Source organism: Salmo trutta, chromosome 36 (assembly GCF_901001165.1).
Source record: "Salmo trutta chromosome 36, fSalTru1.1, whole genome shotgun sequence".
NCBI classification, from domain to species: domain Eukaryota; kingdom Metazoa; phylum Chordata; class Actinopteri; order Salmoniformes; family Salmonidae; genus Salmo; species Salmo trutta.
The window spans coordinates 5,028,551-5,041,748 of record NC_042992.1 but is presented as its reverse complement, the minus strand read 5'-3'; positions in this window follow the sequence as shown (position 1 = coordinate 5,041,748).

Genomic DNA, 13,198 nt, shown 5'->3' with positions numbered 1-13,198 from the left:
TTCAAGTATTCGCTTTAGAAACTGTTAGAATTTCGGCGGAAAGACTGTCTGTTAACAAAGACATTCCTTTGGTTAATTCTGGCGGGGGAAAAAAGAGTCCTCTTCTTCTGTAATTTACAACCATCTAGCAGCTTCCTCCCCCCTCTGTGGGCGAGAGAGGGTCTGGTTAGTGTCATCCCCGCCAAGCTGATCTGACCCATTCTGATTTTATTTTACTAGGCAAGTCAGTTAAGAACGAATTCTAAATTACAATGAAGGTCTACACCGGCTAAACCCGGACGTTGCTGGGCCAACTATGCGCCGCGGGACTCCCAATCACGGCCGGTTGTGATACAGCCTGGATTCGAACCAGTTGTCTGTAGTGACACCTCCAGCACTGAGACACAGTGCCTTAGACCACTGTGTCACTCGGGAGCACCCCAGGACAGTCATGACAACCCCCATATGCATCAGAGTCACATTTTTCCCGGGTATTTTACAGCTTGTTTCTAGCATCACCGACCAAAGCGCTGTTATAGATCACTTTATACAATCGCATCCGTTTTATTTTCATCCAAATCTTAAGCGAACAAGGGGTAGGCCTGTGCTTTTTGCTATTTTGTTTAATAGAAGGCCTATGGCATACTTTCTCGGACCCCTTTAACTCAGGTCCTGGTTTTAACTTAACAGGCCTTCACTAACACAGAGGTAGGTGATTTAAAAAATGCATTGTGGGTGGAGGAATTGACTGATAAATCTATGGATATAACAGCCTATATATAACGGCCTATAGCCTAATTTAATTTGTCAAACAGGTAGACCTACCTCTTACTTCTTAAATAGGAAAGATAGACTCCAAAACAAAGCCCTCTTGTTGTTAGTAAAGACTAATTAAAATAAAGACGGTTGAAATTAATTATGCTTAGGCTACTCGAATTTGCCTCCTTTCAGCACCATGAACTGTCCATTTCTGATTTATTGTGCCGAGGCTGCTGCTTCAAGTTTCAGCATCACAATGTAAGTTACTCGAATTTGGCTTATAGTGAGGTCAATAACGCCGATAAATACATCAACAAAAATACAGTTGAAGTTGAACATTTACATACACCTTAGCCAAATACATTTAAACTCAGTTTTTCACAATTCCTGACATTTAATCCTAGTAAAAATTCCCTGTTTTAGGTCAGTTAGGATTACCACTTTATTTTAAGAATGTGAAATATCAGAATAGTAGTAGAGAGAATGATTTATTTCAGTTTTTATTTATTTCATCACATTCCCTGTGGGTCAGAAGTTTACATACACTCAATTAGTATTCGGTAGCGTTGCCTTTAAATTGTTTAACTTGGGACAAACATTTTGGGTAGCCTTCCACAAGCTTCCTACAATAAGTTGGGTGAATTTTGGCCCATTCCTCCTGACAGAGCTGGTGTAACTGAGTCAGATTTGTAGGCCTCCTTGCTCGCACATGCTTTTTCAGTTCTGCCCACACATTTTCTATAGGATTGAGGTCAGGGCTGTGTGATGGCCACTCCAATACCTTGATTTTGTTGTCCTTTAGCCATTTTGCCACAACTTTGGAAGTATGCTTTGGGTCATTGTCCATTTGGAAGACACATTAGCGACCAAGCTTTAACTTCCTGATTGATGTCTTGAGATGTTGCTTCAATATATCCACATAATTTTCCCTCTTCATGATGCCATCTATTTTGTGAAGTGCACCAGTCCCTCCTGCAGCAAAGCACCCCCACAATATGATGCTGCCACCCCCGTACTACACGGTTGGGATGGTGTTCTTCGGCTTGCAAGCCTCACCCTTTTTCCTCCAAACTTCAACAATGGTCATTATGGCCAAACAGTTACATTTTTGTTTCATCAGACCAGAGGATATTTCTCCAAAAAGTACTATCTTTGTCCCCATGTGCAATTGCAAATCGTAGTCTGGCTTTTTTATGGTGGTTTTGGAGCAGTGGCTTCTTCCTTGCTGAGCGGCCTTTCAAGTTATGTCCAAATAGGACTTTTACTGTAGATATAGATACTTGTACCTGTTTCCTTCAGCATCTTCACAAGGTGCTTTGCTGTTGTTCTGGGATTGATTTGCACCTCTCGCACCAAAGTATGTTCATCTCTAGGAGACAGAATGCGTCTCCTTCCTGAGCGGTATGACGGCTGTGTGGTCCCATGGTGTTAATACTTGCGTACTATTGTTTGTACAGATGAACGTGGTACCTTCAGGCATTTGGAAATTGCTTCCAAGGATGAACCAGACTTGTGGAGGTCTACAATTCTTTTTCTGAGGTCTTGGCTGATTTCTTTTCATTTTCCCATGATGCCAAGCAAAGAGGCACTGAATGTGAAGGTAGGCCTTGAAATACATCCACAGGTACACCTCCAATTGACTCAAATGATGTCAATTAGGCTATCAGAAGCTTCTAAAGCCATGACATCCTTTCTGGAATTTTCCAAGCTGTTTAGTGAACTATAAGTGAAATAATCTGTCTGTAAACAATTGTTGGAAAAATTACTTGTGTCATGCGCAAAGTAGATGCCCTAACCGACTTACCAAAACTATAATTTGTTAACAAGAAATTTGTGGGTGGTTGAAAAACGAGTTTTAATGACTCCAACCTAGGTGTATGTAAACTTCCGATTTCAACAGTATTGTTTTTAATAAATAAAATTATGGTATATCCTCTTTGGGAAAGGCGTACCGCTAGCGCCCGGCCTCGACAACATCCGGTGAAATTGCAGTGCGCGAAATTCTAAATACAAAATTGGTAATATTAAAAATTCATGAAAATACAAGTGTTATACATTGGTTAGAAGCTTAACTTCTTGTTAACTTCTTAGGGATAGGGGGCAGTATTCGGAAGTTTGGATGAATGAGGTGCCCAAAGTAAACTGCCTGTTACTCAGGCCCAGTAGCTAGGATTTGTAAATAATAGTATTATTGGATAGAAAACCCTCTAAAGTTTCCAAAACGGTTTAAATAATGTCTGTGAGTCTAACAGAACTGATATAGCAGGCAAAAACCTGAGGAGAATCCATCCGGGAATTTTGTTTTTGGAGGTAACACCATTTAAAATGCCTGTCTATGGGAAAATCAATGGAAATCCTCCCAGATTGCAGTTCCTAAGGCTTCCAGTAGATGTCAACAGTCTTTAGAAAGAGTTTCTGGCTTGTTTTTTGAAAAATTAGCTAGAATTTGTCGTTTTTCTTAATGGCTCCCATTTTGGCTGTAGTGTTTGTAGCGCGTTCCGGTGAGGGCGCACACTTCCTTATTTATCTCCGGTAATGGTCTCCGGTTCTCTGTCTTCAATTTGTATTGTTTATTTACATATTAGGGTACCTGAGGATTGATTAGAAACGTCGTTTGACTTGTTTGGACTACGTTTTTTGGTAATGTTTGGGATTCATTTTGTATGCATTTTGAACGAGGGAAACCGGTGTATTATTGAATGAAGCACGCCAACTAAACTGACTTTTTTGGGATATAAAGAAGGACTTTATCGAACAAAACGACCATTTGTGTGTCACGTCCTGGCCAGTTAAGGGTTATTTGTTGTTGGAGTTTGGTCAGGATGTGGCAGAGGGTATTTGTTTTATAGGGTTTGGGGTGGTGGTGTAGGTAGTAGGTTGTTTTATTTATGTATTCCGGGGGGTTGGGGCACTGCTCTGTGTTTATGTATTTCTAGGTTTAGTTAGTTAGTTGTGGGTATAGGTTCTAGGTTTGTTTTCAATGTAGAGTTCATTGGGATTGGACTCCCAATTGAAGGCAGGTGTGTTGAGTTGCCTTTGATTGGGAGTCCTATATTAGTAGGGTGTGTTTGTCTGTGTGTTTGTGGGTAATTGTTGGTGAGCACTGCGTTTATTGAGCCTGCAACACTGTCTAGTCGTGAGTACTGTTTATTGTTTTGTTTTTCCTGTGGATGCTTTTCGTTTTTTCCATTATTAAAAGAATGAGTATCCACATACCCGCTGCATTTTGGTCAATTCAACACGGCACATTTTGTGACATTGTGATGTAGCTGGGACCATTTGGATTGCAAACAGAGGAAGACCTTCAAAGTTAAGTGATTTATTTTATGGCTATTTCTGACTTTCGTGATGCCTCTGCTTGGTTGGAAAATGTTTTTAATGCTTTTCTACGCGGCGCTGTCCTCAGATAATCGCACGGTATGCTTTTGCCATAAAGCCTTTTTGAAATCTGACAAAGCGGCTGGATTAAATTGCAAGCTATCAAAGTTGACCTCTGGTCCCCCTTCTCAGCTTTGTGCTCTTCTTCTCAAAGTGAACAGAATATAGTCACTAGGCTAGTCCATGTGCAAGGTAGTAACATTTTTTGGACTTGGGCTAATCCCCCCAAAATTCTGAAGAACCTTTGACTCTCCTCCTGAACTGCCACCGTAGCCCTACACAGCACAGCCATTGGTTAAGCATCACAGCCATTGGTTAGGCAGCACAGCCATTGGTTTGGCAGCACATGAAAACGTGTTGGATCAGTAAGAGCAGAGCAGGCCGGGACTCCTTTGTAGTGTGTAATGCAGCCTAGTTTTAATTACACCATCCCAGCAGCTATCTTAGAAATATAACTTTGCTCTGTGCTTCTCTGAGCATGCGCTTCGTAGACTATAACCTATAGGCTATGGATCATGTGATTGAGACCACACTAAATATCCTATAAGCGCAATTGATACAGTGGAGAATCAGAGATGAAGGACAACATTGGGCACACATCAATATGTAGCCTAATAAGCATCTAATTCTAAAACACTGATAAATATTGACATTTCATCAATTACAAATTACATGACCCTCCCCTGGACTAGATTAAAAAAATACTAAATCATCCCCTTGAGTGAAATTTAAAAAGCCCCTTCCCATTTTCCTCCAGGTAACCGTTCTGTAAATGTGCGTCCCTTAAACTGACGGATTTTGAGTTTATTTTATTTTTAAAGGGACAGTGCACATTAATCAACGTTTCAGTAAAAGTACCGGTTTTAGCCAGCCGGCTAATTTTCAACCGCAGTCCCTGGGCAGGTTATTAAAAACAATTACAATACAGACAATCATAGAACAGTGAGCACACGCAGAGTAACATAGGACAAGCAAGACATAGCATACAGACAGAGCAACATAGGACAAGCAAGATGTAGCATACAGACAGAGCAACATAGAACAAAAAGCAACAAGACAAAATCCATAAAAACAACAAAGTGTTTCCACACCTCACAAGCTACAGACAACATGGAAAGTGGCAATACACAGCTAGTGATTATGTTCACAAATCTGATTGGCCTTTAGCCATGTCTTCATGCATTTTGTGAAAGTGTGATATGTGGTGCAGTTATGTGTGTCTGATGGCAGTGTATTCCAGACATGGGAAGCTCTCACAGAGAAAGCGGATTTACTAAAGGTGCTTTTCCTTAAGGGAACTATACAGTCACCTTGTGGATCTGCTGCTGATGTGGATGTTTTTATTATGTTCATTAGATTGACACACTTGTGGACTCTCTTCAGGTTAAATTGATATATACATACAGTGCATTTGGAAAGTAATCAAACCACTTCCCTTTTTCCACATTTTGTTACGTTACAGCCTTATTCTAAAATTGATTCAAACTTTTTTCCCCCCTCATCAATCTACACACAATACCCCATGATGTCAAAGCAAAAACAACCTTTTAATTTTGGGGGAAATATGACATTTACATAAGTATTCAGACCCTTTACTCAGTACTTTGCTGAAGCACCTTTGGCAGAGATTACAGCCTCGAGTCTTCTTGGATATGACGCAACAAGCTTGGCACACCTGTATTTGGAGAGTTTCTCCCATTCTTCTCTGCAGATCCTCTCAAGATCTGTCAGGTTGGATGGGGAGCATTGCTGCACAGCTATTTTCAGGTCTCTCCAGAGATGTTCAATCGGGTTCAAGTCCAGGCTCTGGCTGGGCCACTCAAGGACATTCAGAGACTTGTCCCGGAGCCACTCCTGCATAGTCTTGGCTGTGTGCTTAGGGTTGTTGTCCTGTTGGAAGGTGAACCATCACCCCAGTCTGAAGTCCTGAGCACTCTGTATCAGGTTTTCATCAAGGATCTCTCTGTACTTTGCTCCGTTCATCTTTCCCTCAATCCTGACTAGTCTCCCAATCCCTGCCACTGAAAAAAATCCCTGCAGCATGATGCTGCCACCACCATGCTTCACTGTAGGGATGGTATTGGCAAGGTGATGAGCGGTGCCTGTTTCCCTCCAGACATGACACTTGGCATTCAGGACAAAGAGTTCAATGTTTGTTTCATCATACAAGATAATCTTGTTTCTCATGGTCAGAGTCAGAGTTCTTTCGGTGTCTTTTGGCAAACTCCAAGCGGGCATGTGCTTTTTGCTGAGGAGTTGCTTCCGTCTGGCCACTCTATCATAAACGCCTGATTGGTGGAGTGCTGCAGAGACGGTTGTCCTTCTGGAAGTTTCTCCCATCTGCACAGAGGAACTCTGCCAGAGTGACCATCGGGTTGTTGGTCACCTTCCTGACCAAGGCCCTTGTCCCCAGATTGCTCAGTTTGGCCAGGCGGCCAGCTCTAGGAAGAGTCTTTGGTTCCAAACTTCTTCCGTTTAAGAATGACGGAGGCCACTGTGTTCTTGGGGACCTTCAATGCTGTAGACACAATACCCTTCTCCAGATCTGTGCCTCGACACATCTCGGAGCTCTACGGACAATTAATTCAACCTCACGGCTTGTTTTTTGCTCTGACATGCATTGTCAAATGGTTGGACCTTATATAGACAGGTGTGTGCCTTTCCAAATCATGTCCAATCAATTTAATTTACCACAGATGGAAACAGGATGCACCAGAGCTCAATTTCGAGTCTCATAGCAAAGGGTCTGAATACTTATGTCAATAAGTTATTTCTGTTTTTTATTTGTAATACATTTGCAATAATAAAAAATAAAAAAAGTTTTCACTTTGTCATTATGGGGTATTGTGATGTCATTAAGGGGTATTGTGACGTCATTAAGGGGTATTGTGATGTCATTATGGGGTATTGTGATGTCATTATGGGGTATCGTGTGTAGATTGATGAGGAAAAACATTAATTTAATCAATTTTAGAATAAGGCTGTAACGTAACAAAATGTGGAAAAAGTGAAGGGGTCTGAATAATTTCCTAATGCACTGTACATACACAGTACCAGTCAAAAGTTTAGACACACCTAATCATTCCAGGGTTTTTCTTTTCTTTTTACTATTTTCTACATTGTAGAATAACAGCAAAGACATCAAAACTATGAAATAACACATATGGAATCATGTGGTAACCCAAAAAATGTAAACAAATAAAAATATATTTTATTTTTACGATTCTTCACGTCGTCTCCTGCTCCCCTTCTCCGGCGCTCGATGTCGCCAGTTTACTCATTATTACGTACACCTGCCACCGTCTTTACACGCACCTGCACCTCATGACACCCACCTGGACTCCATCACCTTCCTGATTACCTCCCCTATATCTGTCACTCCCTTTGGTTCTTTCCTGAGGTGTCACTGACTCTGTTTCTGTTTCATGTCTGTACGCTTTTCCTGTTTCTTGTTTTGTACTATGTTTTATTTCTTGTTCAATTTGTCCTCTCTGTACTTCCATCCCGATTCCCAGCGTACACGTTACAGTTGTTCTCTGGCTGTGGGCTACAGACCCAGTCCACACTCTCTCCTCTTTCTCCCTGTGGACCAGTGCTTATTAATAAACAAACAGAATCAGGGTAGTCATGGTGACGCATAGCAGCACAGGAACTGTTAGAAAAGAGGCCAGGTCAGTCCTCTCTCTCTCTCTCTCTCTCTTCCCCCCCATTTCATCCCTCCCTTCCTCTTTATCTCTCTTCCGCTCTCCCTCACTCAGATCCACTGTATAAGATTTGTCCAGTGGATATACAGAGGATAGGACTGAGGGCAGAAGAGAAATGTTTCTGAGCGGTCTGGTGAACGGCGAGTTCATAACGAGTGTCTTCAAACAGGATCAGAAGAGGTCAGTGAGCCAGTGGGATAATCACTACTTTTCTCAACACTCGTTAGTTACAACATCCTACTAATAGTTTTACTGGTGTGGCTTTTTCCTCTCTGAATCAGGATAGCCAACTCTGGGACAGCTTGTTTGTGAACAGACATGAACTGTGGGATATAAACTAATTAGTAGAGTCTGTGAATTGAAACTGTAGAATAGTTAACGGATGTTCACTAACTGCAGGACAAGCTTGTTTGTGAACAGAGTCAGACATCATCTAAGCAGCAGAGGCTCTGTAGGAATGTGTCCTCTCCAAGGGTATCCTGCCCAGGCACAGAGAGAGAGAGACAGATGGTTCCCCTGCCACGCCTGTCACGGTAACTGTCAATCCCAGTCTGGTGACACTGCAGTTAGTTTAACTTCTACGGAGAAACTGGCACTGAAAACAGGGGTCCTCACGTAATATTGATACTTCATATTGACTAGGTATCAGTGATTCTCATTCACATAGATTGACACAGGGAACAGACTAGGTATCAGTGATTCTCATTCACATAAATTGACACAGGGAACAGACTATGTATCAGTGATTCTCATTCACATAGATTGACACAGGGAACAGACTAGGCATCAGTGATTCTCATTCACATAGATTGACACAGGGAACAGGCTAGGTATCAGTGAATCTCATTCACATAGATTGACACAGGGAACAGACTAGGTATCAGTGAATCTCAAAAGGTTGACGATGATTGTCAGGACCTACGTTTGAGTCGTGTGTAATACATGACTAATTATTTTATGGGGGTCACTGCTGAACATTAGGTCCTGCTTAGAAACGTTGACTTTTGTTTACTTGGTGGGATCACAAAGAAACTAAAAACACTTTTAAGATAGGTCAAAAGAGCACAAACGAGTCTGCATTTCTTAACTTGCAGAGAAGGCTAAGGTTAGCTCTGCCTAGCTTTATCAAGCTCTGTCATTACAGCTGGTCTTCCTGAGGCGTTATGAATAGCTTGTCCATTGATTGGATTCTGCCACATGACGTGTTATGATAATGTACTCTGTAATGTAATCTATGCTAGTAGTCAGAGTGTCAGAGCCGAAGGTTTTCATGCATGCTTATACAAGCCCAGGCTAGAAGGTGTCACAGCCAGGCTATAAGGTGTCACAGCCAGGCTATAAGGTGTCACAGCCAGGCTAGAGGGTGTCACAGCCAGGCTATAAGGTGTTACAGCCAGGCTAGAGGGTGTCAGAGCCAGAATAGAGGGTGTCACAGCCAGGCTAGAGGGTGTCACAGCCAGGCTATAAGGTGTCACAGTCAGGCTAGAGGGTGTTACAGCCAGGCTATAAGGCGTCACAGCCAGGCTAGAGGGTGTCACAGCCAGGCTAGAGGGTGTCACAGCCAGGCTAGAGGGTGTCACAGCCAGGCTAGAAGGTGTCACAGTCAGGCTAGAAGGTGTCACAGCCAGGCTAGAGGGTGTCACAACCAGGCTAGAGGGTGTCACAGCCAGGCTAGAGGGTGTCACAGCCAGGCTAGAGGGTGTCACAGCCAGGCTAGAGGGTGTCACAACCAGGCTAGAAGGTGTCACAGCCAGGCTAGAGGGTGTCACAACCAGGCTAGAGGGTGTCACAGCCAGGCTAGAGGGTGTCACAACCAGGCTAGAGGGTGTCACAGCCAGGCTAGAGGGTGTCACAGCCAGGCTAGAAGGTGTCACAGTCAGGCTAGAAGGTGTCACAGCCAGGCTAGAGGGCATCACAGCCAGGCTAGAGGGTGTCACAGCCAGGCTAGAGGGTGTCACAGCCAGGCCAGAGGGTGTCACAGCCAGGCCAGAGGGTGTCACAGCCAGGCCAGAGGGTGTCACAGCCAGGCCAGAGGGCATCACAGTGTTTTTGTGAATGCTTGAGTATGAGGATCTGAGTGAATGTGTGTGTTCCTAAGAATGAGACAGTTGTTTTTTGCATATTGCTGTAATAACCCCCCCCCATAACCCTTACCCCGCCTGACCCCTTCATCTGTTCCTGACCATCAACCTCAGTTTACAGGGTGCTCACTTAGACAGCACTCAAAGGCAACGCCACCAAGTCTGCCAAGTGTATTAACCAAGTTAGAAAGCCCTCCTAGGTAACAGAGGGTTGTGTATTAACCATGTTAGAAAGCCCTCCTAGGTAACAGAGGGTTGTGTATTAACCATGTTAGAAAGCCCTCCTAGGTAACAGAGGGTTGTGTATTAACCATGTTAGAAAGCCCTCCTAGGTAACAGAGGGTTGTGTATTAACCATGTTAGAAAGCCCTCCTAGGTAACAGAGGGTTGTGTATTAACCATGTTAGAAAGCCCTCCTAGGTAACAGAGGGTTGTGTATTAACCATGTTAGAAAGCCCTCCTAGGTAACAGAGGGTTGTGTATTAACCATGTTAGAAAGCCCTCCTAGGTAACAGAGGGTTGTGTATTAACCATGTTAGAAAGCCCTCCTAGGTAACAGAGGGTTGTGTATTAACCATGTTAGAAAGCCCTCCTAGGTAACAGAGGGTTGTGTATTAACCATGTTAGAAAGCCCTCCTTGATAACAGAGGGTTGTTCTATTTGATCAGATGTTCAGGAGATAGAAAGTCACAACTAGCTATGCTATTAATAGAGTTATAATATGTTATTAATAGAGGTACAATATGTTATTAATAGAGTAATAATATGTTATTAATATAGTTATGAGATATTAATAGAGTTATAATATGTTATTAATAGAGTTACAATATGTTATTAATAGAGTAATAATATGTTATTAATATAGTTATGTGATATTAATAGAGTTACAATAGGTTATTAATATATTTATAATATGTTATTAATAGAGTTACAATATGTTATTAATGGAGTTTCAATATGTTATTAATAGAGTTACAATATGTTATTAATAGAGTTACAATATGTTATTAATATATTTATAATATGTTAATATATTTATAATATGTTATTAATATATTTATAATATGTTATTAATATAGTTATGAGATATTAATAGAGTTACAATATGTTATTAATAGAGTTATAATATGTTATTAATAGAGTTATATGTTATTAATAGAGTTATAATATGATATTAATAGAGTTATAATATGATATTAATAGAGTTATAATATGTTATTAACAGAGTTGTGATATTAATAAAGTTACAATATGTTATTAATAGAGTTATAATTTATCATTAATAGAGTTATAATTTATCATTAGTAGAGTTATAATATGTTATTAATACATTTATAATATGATATTAATAGAGTTTATTGTTGGTAAGGGCTTGTAAGTCAGCATTTCACAGTATGTTCTACACCTGTTGTAATTGGCGCGTGTGAAAAATAACATTTGATTTGATTAATCACAACTTCTGCAACATTTGTCTTCATCTTCTTCCTCTTCATCACAGGGCATGTAGGATCAAGAGTCTGAGCTGCCGATGGACCCCGAAATCTGTTTGGATCCGCTGTTCATCAGTACAAACACACTCCTGACTGGCTCAGTCTCGGACACCTCCCTATCGGATACCTCCCTATCGGATACCTACAGAGAGACACACCTGGATGAGACACAAGCCCAGTTTAAGGACATGGACACCACGTTTAGGAGTTGTGTAGGAGAAACTACAGAATCTTTTGGGCCTTACCTGTCGACGACAACCCACACCAACACACGCCTTAGTGGGTTAGGACAGATCCAGCCTCACCTTAATGGGTTAGGACAGATCCAGCCACACCTTAATGGGTTAGGACAGATCCAGCCTCACCTTAGTGGGTTAGGACAGATCCAGCCTCACCTTAGTGGGTTAGGACAGATCCAGCCTCACCTTAGTGGGTTAGGACAGATCCAGCCTCACCTTAGTGGGTTAGGACAGATCCAGCCACACCTTAATGGGTTAGGACAGATCCAGCCACACCTTAATGGGTTAGGACAGATCCAGCCACACCTTAATGGGTTAGGACAGATCCAGCCACACCTTAATGGGTTAGGACAGATCCAGCCACACCTTAATGGGTTAGGACAGATCCAGCCACACCTGAGGGAGATGGATGACCTGTTGAAGAGTTGTGAGGACATGACAGGTGTGTTCTTCAACTCCCGCCTGTCCACCAGGTACACAGACACTCACCTGACTGGACCAGCTCAGAACCAGAACCAGTCAGACACTCACCTGACTGGACCAGCTCAGAACCAGAACCAGTCAGACACTCACCTGACTGGACCAGCTCAGAACCAGAACCAGTCAGACCCACACCTGACTGGACCAGCTCAGAACCAGAACCAGTCAGACCCACACTTGACTGGGCCAGCTCAGAACCAGAACCAGTCAGACACACACCTGACTGGACCAGCTCAGAACCAGAACCAGTCAGACACACACCTGACTGGACCAGCTCAGAACCAGAACCAGTCAGACACTCACCTGACTGGACCAGCTCAGAACCAGAACCAGTCAGTCACACACCTGACTGGGCCAGCTCAGAACCAGAACCAGTCAGACACACACCTGACTGGACCAGCTCAGAACCAGAACCAGTCAGACACACACCTGACTGGGCCAGCTCAGAACCAGAACCAGTCAGACATACAGAAGATGGATGCTATGATGAGGAGCGTGGTGGTAATGATTGTCACACAGGTGCCTCCATCTTGACCTACACAGACACACACATGGAGGAGTCTAGGAGCCAGTGCCAAAGTCACCTGAAGGAGGTGGAATCCATTTTGGATCAGAGTGGAGCCACAGGATCCGCTGTCCAGCCTCAGTTGCCTCCTCTTACCTCAGCAGGCACTCAGCTGAGTGGCACTATGGCTGAGTATCAGACAGAGCTAATGGGGATGCTGGCCATGTTAGAGAACTGTACGGAGGAGGCAGGGATTACCTTTGACCCTTTAGAGTGGACTTACCCTAGCTTACCCAAAGGATATGGCGAACCCAACCACAACATGAATAAGGTAACACAAGACAGACACATGGAGAGAAGACTAGCAACACAAGGACACATGGAGAGAGGACACAAAGGACACATGGAGAGAGGAGAGAGGACTAGCAACACAAGGACTCATGGAGAGAGGACACAAGGACTCATGGAGAGAGGACTAGCAACACAAGGACACATGGAGAGAAGACTAGCAACACAAGGACACATGGAGAGAGGACACAAGGACACATGGAGAGAGGAGAGAGGACTGGCAACACAAGGACAC